Genomic DNA, 11,753 nt, shown 5'->3' on the forward strand with positions numbered 1-11,753 from the left:
CACAGTCCTGAAAGCACATAAAAAATCCAGGGGCTTGAACATGTTTGCTTATTTATGAGTAAAAGTGCATTTGTAAATTGCTTTAGTTTACTCACCACAAGGATAGTTCTCCAGGGCAAAATGACAAAGACAGAAATGTACAAGGAAACAGTGATGATGGTAAGCTTCCACAGAATTTCAAAAACTGGCTGGAGGACACTGTAATGGGGCAGGATATACAATAGATGAAATACTATGTGAGATAATGCCTTAGGCATTTACAATACATTTGTCTCAGGAAATCATCTTTATAATCCCAACACCAGCCTCCAACAGACTGTCAAACTTCAGAAGGAAGTCAGGGGAAGGAGGTGATAAGGGATCAACCAAAGGACTTATATGCATTCATATAAGCCTACTCAATGGACACAGGCACTAGTGGATAAGGGCATGTGCTGAGGCGTGGGGGTGGCTGGGCAGAACTCCATGGGGGAAAAAGGAGTTATATGTAATACTATATGTAATACTTTACACAATAAATTATTTAAAAAATAGGAATAAAATAAAAGGAACCATGACCTCCTGATTCTAGGTTGAAGCTCAACCACTGAGCTCCACCAGCTGGGCTGCATTATTTTAAAATTTACCAAAATACATATTTTTTTATTGTTGACATATTATCAATGTCTCCCATTTCCCCCTCTGTGTATATTCTTTGGTGGATCTCTTGCATTTCTCTCCACTCCTTCCCCTCAGAGATCCGTTAGTGGACTCCAGTTAGCCAGGCCTCTGGTCCCATCTAGTCCCTTCCCAGGAGTCACTTGCTGGTCCACAACACCCTAATTCACCTAAGTCAGGGGTGGGCAACCCCTGGCATGCGTGCCAAACATGGCACGCCAGTAACTTGCTGGCACACGAAACGCTCTCTTATAATCTATTTACAATTTTTTTCTTAATATCGACTTTTTTATTTTTCAGATAAATTCATTGTAGGTGCATCTTAGATAAATAAATAATTTTACATAACAAGTTATCTTAAAGACCATAGACATGGATTGACGAAAGAGGGGAAGAGCAATTTCAATAATGTCAAAAACAAACTATTGAGGACTTGGAATGCCATTCCAGAAAAGTTTTTCTGTTTAAAAAACTTTGCAACAGCGTTACTCTCCATGTTTTCATCCAAATACGCTTATGAATCTTTGTTCTCAGTGATGAATTTTGTTAAGTCTCGTAATAGGAGTAGCCTGATGGATGAAAGTAGTAGCTCATGAGAGAAACCAGGATGGCGGCATAGGTAAACAGTGGAAATTGCTGCCTCGCACAACTACTTCAAAAATACAACTAAAAGACAAAACGGACATCATCCAGAACCACGGGAAAGCTGGCTGAGTGGAAATTCCACAACTAGAAGGAAAGAGAAAAGCACACTGAGACTCAGAGGAGGTGTGGAAGTAAAGGTCAGAGGTACGGAGGTGCCCGCTGAAAGGGCTAGCAACTGAGGATACAGTTGTCTTTTGAAATTGGGAGGGAGACACAAGCTTCTGACTGCTCTGAACTCCAGTTCCAGGAGAGTCTCTGGGAACCCAGACTCATATGGGGAGAAACTGGACTGTCTGGCATCGGTTGGAACTCAAGGGCAGCTTTCTCTCAGAGGGGCTTGCAGTGATTACTGGGACACTGAGACCTGTGGCCTCTTAGCTGTCTCCTGCACGTCCCCAACCCCAGCCAACTGAGAATTGAACCTACAACCCGTGTGTGTTCCCTGTCCAGGAGTAAAACGGTGACCTCATGGATCATAGGTCAATGCTCAAGCATTGAGTCACACCAGCTGGGCTATATTACTAGTATTTAAATTTTTTTTAAAAAAATGGCTCGGTGGTTGCAGCGGTGGCGGTGGCAGCAGAGGAGGAGATACGGCTGGCAGGTGGTGGCTGGACCTGGCCATGGCGCCCCCTGCTGCCTGTGCTTACTTCTGCTGTTCCTGCTGCCACCCCGAGGACGCCTCCAGAGCCAACTCAGACCACTTCACAGTCTACTGGAACCGCAGCAACCCCAGGTTCCACGCGGGTTCGGGGGACGACCGTGGGGGCTGCACGGTGGAGGTGAGCATCAGTGACTACCTGGACATCTACTGCCCGCGCTACGGGTGCCGCTGCCTCCAGCTGAGCGCATGGAGCACTATGTGCTGTACACGGTCAAGGCGAGGGCCACGCCTCCTGCGACCACCAGCAGCGCGGCTTCAAGCGCTGGGAGTGCAACTTGCCCGCAGAGCCCGGGGGCCGCTCAAGTTCTCCGAGAAGTTCCAGCTCTTCACGCCCTTCTCGCTGGGCTTCGAGTTCCGCCCGGGCCACGAGTATTACTACATCTCTGCCACACCACCAATGCTGGTGACCGGCCCTGCCTTCGGCTAAAGGTTTATGTGCGGCCAAGCAACGAGACCCTGTGTGAGGCCCCTGAGCCATCTTCACCAGCAATAATTCGTGCAGTAGCCTGGGCAGCTGTCAGCTCTTCCTCAGCACTGTCCCGGTACTCTGGACCCTTTTGGGCTCCTAGTTCTGGCCCACATGATGCCGGCCCCACCTGGACGACCGAATCCAAGACCAAATAGAGGCGCCTGGCTCTCCCTCCACTGGTGCTGCCCCCACCTACAGGGGGTTTCTGCCCGCTCCAGAACCAGCCCCAGTGACGGGGACAGCCAACAGCCCCTGATGCCTGAGGGGCAGGGTGTCAGTACAGCCCCTGAGCAGACCATCTCCTCAGGGGCACTGGAGATCCTGAGAAACTATCAGTGATGTTGGGGTTTTTATTTGTTTATTTTTCATGGTTGGATCAGAAAGGCTTGAATTTTTAATTTAATTTATTCCTTGCTGTTGCCAGTGACTTTGAAAGGAAACACATTAGTTTCGGGGGAGGTCCTTGGCCCCCTGGGGGATAGGGATGGGTGACCCCTAGTCTGGTTGCTCCATTTGTTGGGTCCTGGCTGGAGACCACTGCAGACCCCCCAGATGCCCCAGGACAGGCCCGCATGAGGCAGAAGGGTAAAGGTGAGACCCCTGGATTCTGGCCCAGGACTCTGCACCCACCTCAAATTCTCATCCCCTCAGTCCCACTCTCCGCATGCATGGTGATTGTCTCCCAGAGTGGAAACCCACGCTGTTTCACCAGAGGCCCCTGGAGTTCCAGCCATTCCGAATTACAGCTCCCCACTGTGCTCCACAGCCTCTCTCCATCACCCCTGAGCCCAAGAAGACCTTACATTTCTGTAAATAGGGCCAGGAAGTATATACTGTGGTTTATTTTTACTGCATTCCTGACGACAAACTGGACAGTTTCTTCTTTTCTCACATCTTCAGGGGCATCTTTTATTTTGGTGGGGGGGGGGGGGGTGGGTGGGTGGACTTTTTAGAGTAGAAGCCACACTTTGCAATAAGCTTGTTCGTCTGTCAGAGCCCTCTTACTCTACTCCGTGACTAAGAATGTCTATAAGAAAAAAGAAAACAGGACACTACAAGATGGGGGGTGGGCCTGCCAAAAATCAACCACCCTCCCAAAGACACTTTAATGAAGTAAACAGCACATTCATACAGATTTCATGTTTCTACCCACCTTTCCTGGTCTGTGTTTTATAGATATTATATATAAATACATATGGTGCACAGCTGCTTGGAGACTACCAGGCATTCCAGCTGGCAGGGGGTGGGGTGTGGGGGGGGGACTTTTGTAGGTTTTGGCTTGGGTGGTGGTGTTGCCACGCCTGGAGCTGGTGACAGGGCCTCCCCCCTCCCGTCACAATCAACTTTGGATTCTGTATTTTTTAATAATAAAATAAGCAAAAACCTCAAAACCAAAAAAAATTTTAATGCATTTATTATCGTTGATAGTATTACAGATGTCTCCCATTTTCCTCTGTGCATATATTCTTTTTTTTGGTAAATATATTTTATTGATTTTTCACAGAGAGGAAGAGAGAGAGATAGAGAGTTAAAAACATCCATGAGATTGAAATATAGATCAGCTGCCTCCTGCTCACTCCCCACTGGAGATGTGCCCGCAACCACGGTACACGCCCTTGACCGGAATGGAACCTGGGACCCTTCAGTCCTCAGGCCGATGCCCCATCCACTGCGCCAAACCGGTTACGGTTGTGCATATATTCCTAGGGGGATCTCTCCCAGTCCTCCCGCACCCATCTCCTGGGAGATCTTCCAGTCTGTTCCTGTTAACCAGGTCTCTGGTCCCACCTTGTCCTTTCCAGGGCCACTTGCTGAACCACATCACCTCTATTCACCAATGTCATTGGCTGGGATGCTAGCCCGCCCCTTGAACTTGGAGAAAACTACATTACCCAGGAAGGAATGCGTGCACGTGGGCAGAGCTAAGAGGCACATTTGGTGTGAGAAAACTACATTACCCAGATAGTAAGGCGTACACGTGGGCGGAGCTAAACGGCACTTTGGTGTCGGTGCATCCGGTTAGGGCGGGACTTCCGCCTTCTTCCTCCTGGCGGGCATTTTGACCTCTTTAGTTTCTTCAAGGACTCAGAGGCTTCAGCCCACTGGTCGTGAGTAAGAGGAGGCCTAGGAGGCAGCGTCCTTGCTGTGCAGGGTGTGTCTGAGATTTGTTGAGCATCAACAGGCGGGGATTGGGGCCTCCGTGCCTCCCGGACTCCTCTGCTTACAGCCTTCCCGCAGCCTCACCCCACTTAACCCTCCAGCCTTGGGGACTGGAGCCTCTCAGTTACTGCAGCCCAGGAAGCCGCATCCAGAACAGTGAGTCGATCGTGGATGACACAGGGTGTGATGGGAAAGGGCCACAGGCTGCAATGCCACCTTCTAAGGACACGGGGGTGGGGCTGAGCCTGTAGGCGTAGGAGACCCCTTGCCTCTTTGGGGTCTAAAGGCAACAGAGAAGATGAGGTGAGGTTTTGCACGAGGAGTTTTAATTTCATTCTCAGAACGCTGGGGCCATAGATGGTTGTGAAAATAGAGGGACATTTTCTGAGGTAGGATTCTAACTTTTCCTAACATTGCTCAGAGGAAGGACAGACTGGAGGACAGAGGACAGCGCTGTGGACAGGGAGGGGAAGTCCTGTGAATGATAAAGGAACTGGCCAGAGTGAGCACTGAGCCCTGAGATAATTCAGGCATCTGGAGGGCACCTGGCCTCTGGGCTGGACGAGGGCACTGAGCAGCCTGAGCCCATAGAGCCTGGTTTTTGCCAGGCTCTCACAGACCATTTTCTTTCCACAAATTGCTGCAAATGCAGAATCGATTAGGTGTACGGGTTTGTGGAACTTGTTTCAGGGTCTGACACACTTGTGGCCTCTGATAGAGTGGAGTCCTTGGCCTAGCCAAGCTGCTCTTGTAGCCCTGGGACCTGGATACTTTGAACAGACACTAAGCCCAGAATCCTAAGTCCACCACGAGGGCTTTATGAAGTGGACTTTGTTTCTGGCAACCAGTGTAATGAGTGGGCGGTCCTTCAGGGCATAGGTTCCAGAATATGCCAAGACTGGGAGTGAAGAGTAAGCTGATTCAGGAACTGACAGGTATGGTTCATATATATATTAGATGTAGAAAGGAAGGGAGAGGTAGAGAGACAGAGAAACAGTGATGAGCAAGAAAGAAGGATCAGTTGCTGCCTGCACAACCCCTACTGTGGCTCTAGCCCACAACCCAGGCTTGTGACCTCACCAGTGCATGTGACTATGCTCAACCGTCTCAGACAGCAGCCAGGACTGTAGATCACTTTAACACAGGGAAGGGAATCATGGTCAGGTTGGTAATGATAGTAGTAGCTCAGAAGGGACAGTGTGAGCCTGAGTGCTAGCTTTCTTGCTGGATCCACTGTTTGTGGGAGGTGGGCGTTACAACACAGCATAGTGACAGAGGTGTCGTGTAGAGTGTAGGGGAGAGAGAATGGTTTTGCAGTGGGCAAGGCCTTTAAAAGATGAGTGGACCTGAAATTAATTGGAGGCCAAAGAGTAATTCAAACAAGATGAGATTGGGTTGGTACATATTTATTTCTCTAAACCCTCTCCAGGCTATTGTTGTGTCCCTCAATGTGACCTGGCTGGTGGAATAACAGTCAGTCTTGTGGATTAGCTTAGTGGCTTGAATGGTCATCTGTGAGACTCACTAAGCATGTGTAGAGGGCTAGCGCAGCTGGGACTGAATAACAATTAAGTGGAGAGATGTTGTCTGTGACTGGTGAAGGGACATCAAGTGCAGCACCACGGGAGATGGGCTCTGGGTATCTGAAATCTGACTGTTGGTCTTCATAGTTTAGATTGCAGGAAAAAATAGTCATGGAGAGAAGCCTTCATAGCAGGACTCAAGGCTGCCTCTATGAATGTGGGGCAGTACTTGATCCTGTTTGAATTTAGCAAGCATTCTCTGGACCACACATGCTGAGTAGTAAGTAAGAGGGTGAGCAGATGACTATGGAGGCCGGGACTGTAGGAGTGCAGGTGTGAGAGAGGTGTGGAAGACAGAGTGATGTGCACTTGGAGAGGGAATGTGACTTCATAGCCAGAGCACCCTGACATTGACATAAGAGTGAATGAAGGGAGAGTCCATTTCTGATGGAGTCTGGATGATAAAACAAGGGTAATTTTAGGGTAATTGCCTGAAAAGAGGGGTGTTTGGGGCTATCTGCAAGAAGTCATGTATGTACCTACCTGCCTTTTGTTGTGGGGGGTGACATACTGATGGTTACAAATAAGATAGTATTCATCAGTGTTCTCTGGGCTTGAAAATCTCCACGAGCCTGGGTAAGGGAGCAGGGTCAAAGAGAAATGGGTGATGGAGGTGGTAATCTGTAATTTTGGAAAATAAGGTAATTAGGAAACAACCCGTCTTCGCTACGGCAAATTTGTGTTACCTTTGTATTTGTGCCTCTGGGAACGAAGCTGTGTGAGAGAAGTGTTTTTCAAAGAACTGTGTGCAGCAGGTAGTACAAAACAATGGCCTCAGCACTAACACTGACAGATGAGTGAATGAAAAGGGAGTCCATTTCTGATGGTGTCTTCATGATATGATATGGGAAATTTTAGGATAATTTCTAACAAGATGGGCTGATGTGGTGCTACATGCCAGGTGCAGAGCTTAGGTGACATATATGTGCCCACTTGTCATTTCTAGTTGAGGGCTGACCCAGTGAGCAATAGGAATGGGATAGCACACATCAGTGTCACCTGCACTTGAAAATCTCCACCAGCATGGGGAAGGGAGAACAGAGAAGGTTGAGAGAGAAATACATTACAGAGGTGGTGAACGAGAATTTTAGAAAAGAAGCTGGTTAGAAAACAACCTGTCCTTGTGATGGCTTATTCATGTCACTAGTAAAGATGTGCCTCTGGGAATGAAGCTGTGACACAAGTGTGGATCCAAGAACTATGGGCAGCAGGTAATGCAAAGTGATGGCCTCAGCAAACTGGGATTGGAGTCGGAAGTGTAATGGGCATTACCATTTTGGTGTCTTAGAGGGACAATAGGAGGACAACATGGGTATTGCCTGACAAGACCAGTGTCAAGTCACTCACACTCCCTTTATGTACAACATCTCTTCCTACCCTACGTTACACCCACTGTTATTGAAAAGGGGCAGTGTGACTCACATTTGAGGCTCAGAGCACAGGTATGTTCTAACTGCTCATCTGCCTTTATTGTTGTGGGAGATACAGCATCAATAGGAATATAAGGAGAGATTGACTTTGATGGGACCAAGGCCTTACAAGAACAGCTCCTGGTTCTCTGATGTGGGGAGTAGAGGAAGCAGATGGATGTGCAGGGTGGGAAGCAGATGGATGTGCAGGGTGGGAAGTGTGATAAACTTGGTAGCTCAAGAGAGAATCTTATCATGGGCTGTACTGTCTCCATTATGACAGGTAATGAACTTTGAGGACGTGGCCATTGCCTTCTCTCAGGAGGAGTGGGAGATCCTTGATGATGCTCAGAGACGTCTGTACTGTGATGTGATGCTGGAAGTGTTTACATTTGTATCATTCGTAGGTAAGACCTTCAACTCTCCTAGTGTCCTGAAGTGATGCCCACTCTTTATTTATTCTCCAGACATAGCACTCTCTCTCTCAAAGCAAGACCATAGGCTCTGCTCATTTCCCCCACTGTCTTGTGAAATGGGCTGTGGCTGCCAGTGCTGAGCCCTGCAGAGAGGCCTGAGCAATAGACTCCATAAGCCTCCCTAACACCAGTTGCCTCAGAAACTGCAGGAAGTGTCAGGGTGTCAGCAGTCTTACAGACAGCTTAATGGGTCCCTCCTGCTCTTCCTCGCCCAGGAAGGGTGACTATATCCAGATCCATGGCTTCCACTTCTGCACCTTTCCTGTAGATAAGGACCTTGGTGAATGCCTGTGCCAGGTATCTTCTTTACGTACATGAACCAGAGACTGTTCTTGTAAGACCCTCCTTCCATTGTTGTTTGTAATATTACCTTCTGTGAATATTATTGCAAACCGAATGATTTGGGCAAGTGATGGCGACTCAACTCTGTTGTCTTTCATTGATTCTCAGAATATTTAGTTTGTAGATATTTCTAGAGAAGGAGGTGCAGGGAGAACCCTGGGTTTCTCCAGGGTGAATGTACGGGATAATCTCAGAGGATGAGTGTCAACCGGGGGGAGGTATGACATAAGGATGGTGTTCAGATTGTACCAGGAACCTGCTCCTGTCCAGTGGTTTTTGGTGCCGGTTCTAATGGCCACCCCTCATTTATACATTTCCCTTTCCATACTTGACCCTTTGCTGGCTTCTCATTCCATTAATGAATTCTTAGCTTTGGCTATCTTCGCCTTTGTGTCCTTTTTACATCACGTATTTCTCTGCACATCTCTTTCTGCAGTATACTACAACATGGACCTGTGCAAGTGTTATAAGGAGCACATATACTGAGTGGCCAGATTATTATGACCACCCCATCAGTACTTCATTGACGCTTCCAAAATACTGAATATTGAAAACTTCCTAAGCAGATACTCTCAAAGTTTTATTATTATTATTTGCATAACTAATTCATTTCATTGTACTGATGGGGTGGTCATGATAATCTGGCCGGTCATAATAATCTGGCCACTCAGTGGACATGCTTAAATACCCCGAAAATACCAGCTGCTTGTTTATTGAGTTTTACTTGGAATGAGATGTAACCAACCTTCTGCACAGCTTACCCATGTCACCACCAGAGGAGATGTACTGAATGCTGCTGGCAGCAGGATGAGCTGGACAGTCCGCTTCTCTTCCATGTGGTGCTTGCCATGTTTTTGCTCTATTTCTCTTGAAGTCTCCTTTGTTTTGTGATCTTCAGTGGTCAAGTACTTCACAGTGGCCTCTTATTTTTTTTTAAATATATATTTTATTGATTTTTTACAGAGAGGAAGGGAGAGGGATAGAGAGTTAGAAACATTTATGTGAGAGAAACATCAATCAGCTGCTTCCTGCACACCTCCAACTGGGAGTGTGACCAACCCAGGTACATGCCCTTGACTAGAATCGAACCTGGGATCTTTCAGTCCGCAGGCCAACGCTCTATCCCCTGACACAGGGGCCTCTTATTAATCCATCTTTCAGGTCTTTTATTTTCAGCCAGTTGCATGAAACCAATGTAGTATGAGCAACCCACGTTTATAATGGGACTTCCTCCTATCACCAAAGTCAACATTCATTTCTCATCATTTCTCTGTTTTCAGGTCCTTGGCATAAAATAGATGATGTGGAGGCCTATTCTGAACACAGTGTATCTGTAGGAGATTCTCAGGTCAGGGCTTCCAGGACAGCTGCAGCCACCCAGAGGACCCATCTGTGTAAGCCGTGCTTCTCAGTGTTAAAAGATATTTTGCACCTGAGTGAGTTACAAGTGGTTCACCTTGAGAAGAATGTGTTCTTAAGTGATGCGTGTGTGAGAGACTTGTGTTTCAGTGCAAACCGTCACCAGCAACAGAAGGATGCCAGTGGAGAGAAGCCCTGGAAAGAAGATATGGAGAGTGCCTTGCTCATGACAAGTTGCTGCTTCTACTTATCTGGAGTGCCTGAAGCCAATATGGAGGTTGGTGAAGACTCCCCAGCCATCTCAGGGCTTCTCCAGCACCAGGCCACTCTTAACACTGAGGAGCCACACAGTAACAATGAGATTTCACAGGAATTTCTCAGTGGAAAAAGGCGTCACCAGTGGGTAGAATGTGAAACAGCTGCCAGCCAGAAACAGAAAGTTGCTTATCAGAGAGGTCTCTGCTCTGGAGATATGATTGATGAGGATAATAAATGTGGGGAAGTGTGTAGACGAATATTTAACCACCCTCAACATGGGAGAGTTTACACTGAAGAAAAGCCCTATGAGTGTACTGATTGTGGGAAGGTCTTCAGTGAAAGCACTGCTCTCATTAAACACAACAGAGTTCACATTAGAGAAAAGCATTATGAGTGTAGTGACTGTGGGAAGTCCTTCAGGAAAAGGTCTCACCTCACTATGCACCACAGAGTTCACACTGGAGAAAAGCCATATGAGTGTAGTGAATGTGGGAAGTCCTTTAGTCAAAGGTCTTCCCTCACTCTACACTACAGAGTTCACACTGGAGAAAAGCCATATGAGTGTAGGGAATGTGGGAAGCATTTCAGTGAAAGGGCTTCCCTCACTGAACACCACAGAGTTCACACTGGAGAAAAGCCATATGAGTGTAGTGAATGTGGGAAGTCCTTTAGTAAAAGGTCTGACCTCACTATACACCACAGAGTTCACACTGGAGAAAAGCCATATGAGTGTAGTGAATGTGGGAAGCATTTCAGTGAAAGGGCTTCCCTCACTGAACACCACAGAGTTCACACTGGAGAAAAGCCATATGATTGTATTGAATGTGGGAAGCATTTCAGTCGAAGAGCTAACCTCACTAGACACCACAGAGTTCACACTGGAGAAAAGCCATATGAGTGTAGTGAATGTGGCAAGTACTTCAGTCAAAGGTCTCACCTCACTACACACCTCAGAGTTCACACTGGAAAAAAGCCTTAAATGTGCAGGGAATGTTTTGTTTTTCTCACTTATAAGAACACTTACGGGGCTCTATAGGACCATTCCCATGAATGTAAACCCCTTTTATGGGAACATACACGCTGCTAGATTCCTCATAAATTTGAGGTACAAGTGAAACTTGAAGGAGCTGCATTGTACTTGCTAACATGCCTAGACCTACGACCCAAATGATGTCACTGTGAGTGTTTATCGCTGAAGAGATTTCACCTCTAACACCTGGCTCACCTGAGGAGTGTGCATCGGTCACAGTCCCTGGGTGCTCAGGGGAATGTATTCTGTGTTCTCACTTCTGCTTGAGGGAATTTGGCAGTATCTTCATTCATTTCTCTATGACTAGAAAATGGACCTGACCCAGGATTCCTTCAGAGCACCCCTTCTCAGCTAGGAAGTGCTCCCTCTTTCAGGGACATAGTGGAACTCACATTGTGCTTTGATACATTTGGGGGGTTTCTTATTCACTAACCGGCAATGTCCGTGCTCTCCTCTGCTCTGGTTTATGATCTTCTTTTAAAGGTGTTTTTATATTTGTGTTGTTATTCACTAGTGTATTATTTTCAATACCAACATCTCTAAACCTACTTTTGCCACACTCTGTATTTACCTCCAGTCATTTTGTAATATTTCTGCTTCCCCAACCCTCCATGCAGACATTGATTTACCTTCCTTTACAATAGAGTAGTTCATATTGTTCATAATTTTATTGGCACTATAAGTTGAATTCTCTTTAACAA

The 11,753-nt window shown here is 47.0% G+C and overlaps 1 pseudogene; it reads left to right on the forward strand.

Moving 5' to 3' along the window:
* Nucleotides 1–1,925: 1,925 nt before the first annotated feature.
* LOC138998564 (zinc finger protein interacting with ribonucleoprotein K-like) lies at nt 1,926–11,001 on the forward strand (annotated as a pseudogene).
* The last annotated feature ends 752 nt before the right edge of the window (nt 11,002–11,753 follow it).

Source organism: Myotis yumanensis, unplaced genomic scaffold, assembly GCF_028538775.1.
Source record: "Myotis yumanensis isolate MYYU_CA2020_CCGP unplaced genomic scaffold, mMyoYum1.0.hap1 SCAF_20, whole genome shotgun sequence".
Taxonomy (NCBI): Eukaryota; Metazoa; Chordata; class Mammalia; order Chiroptera; family Vespertilionidae; genus Myotis; species Myotis yumanensis.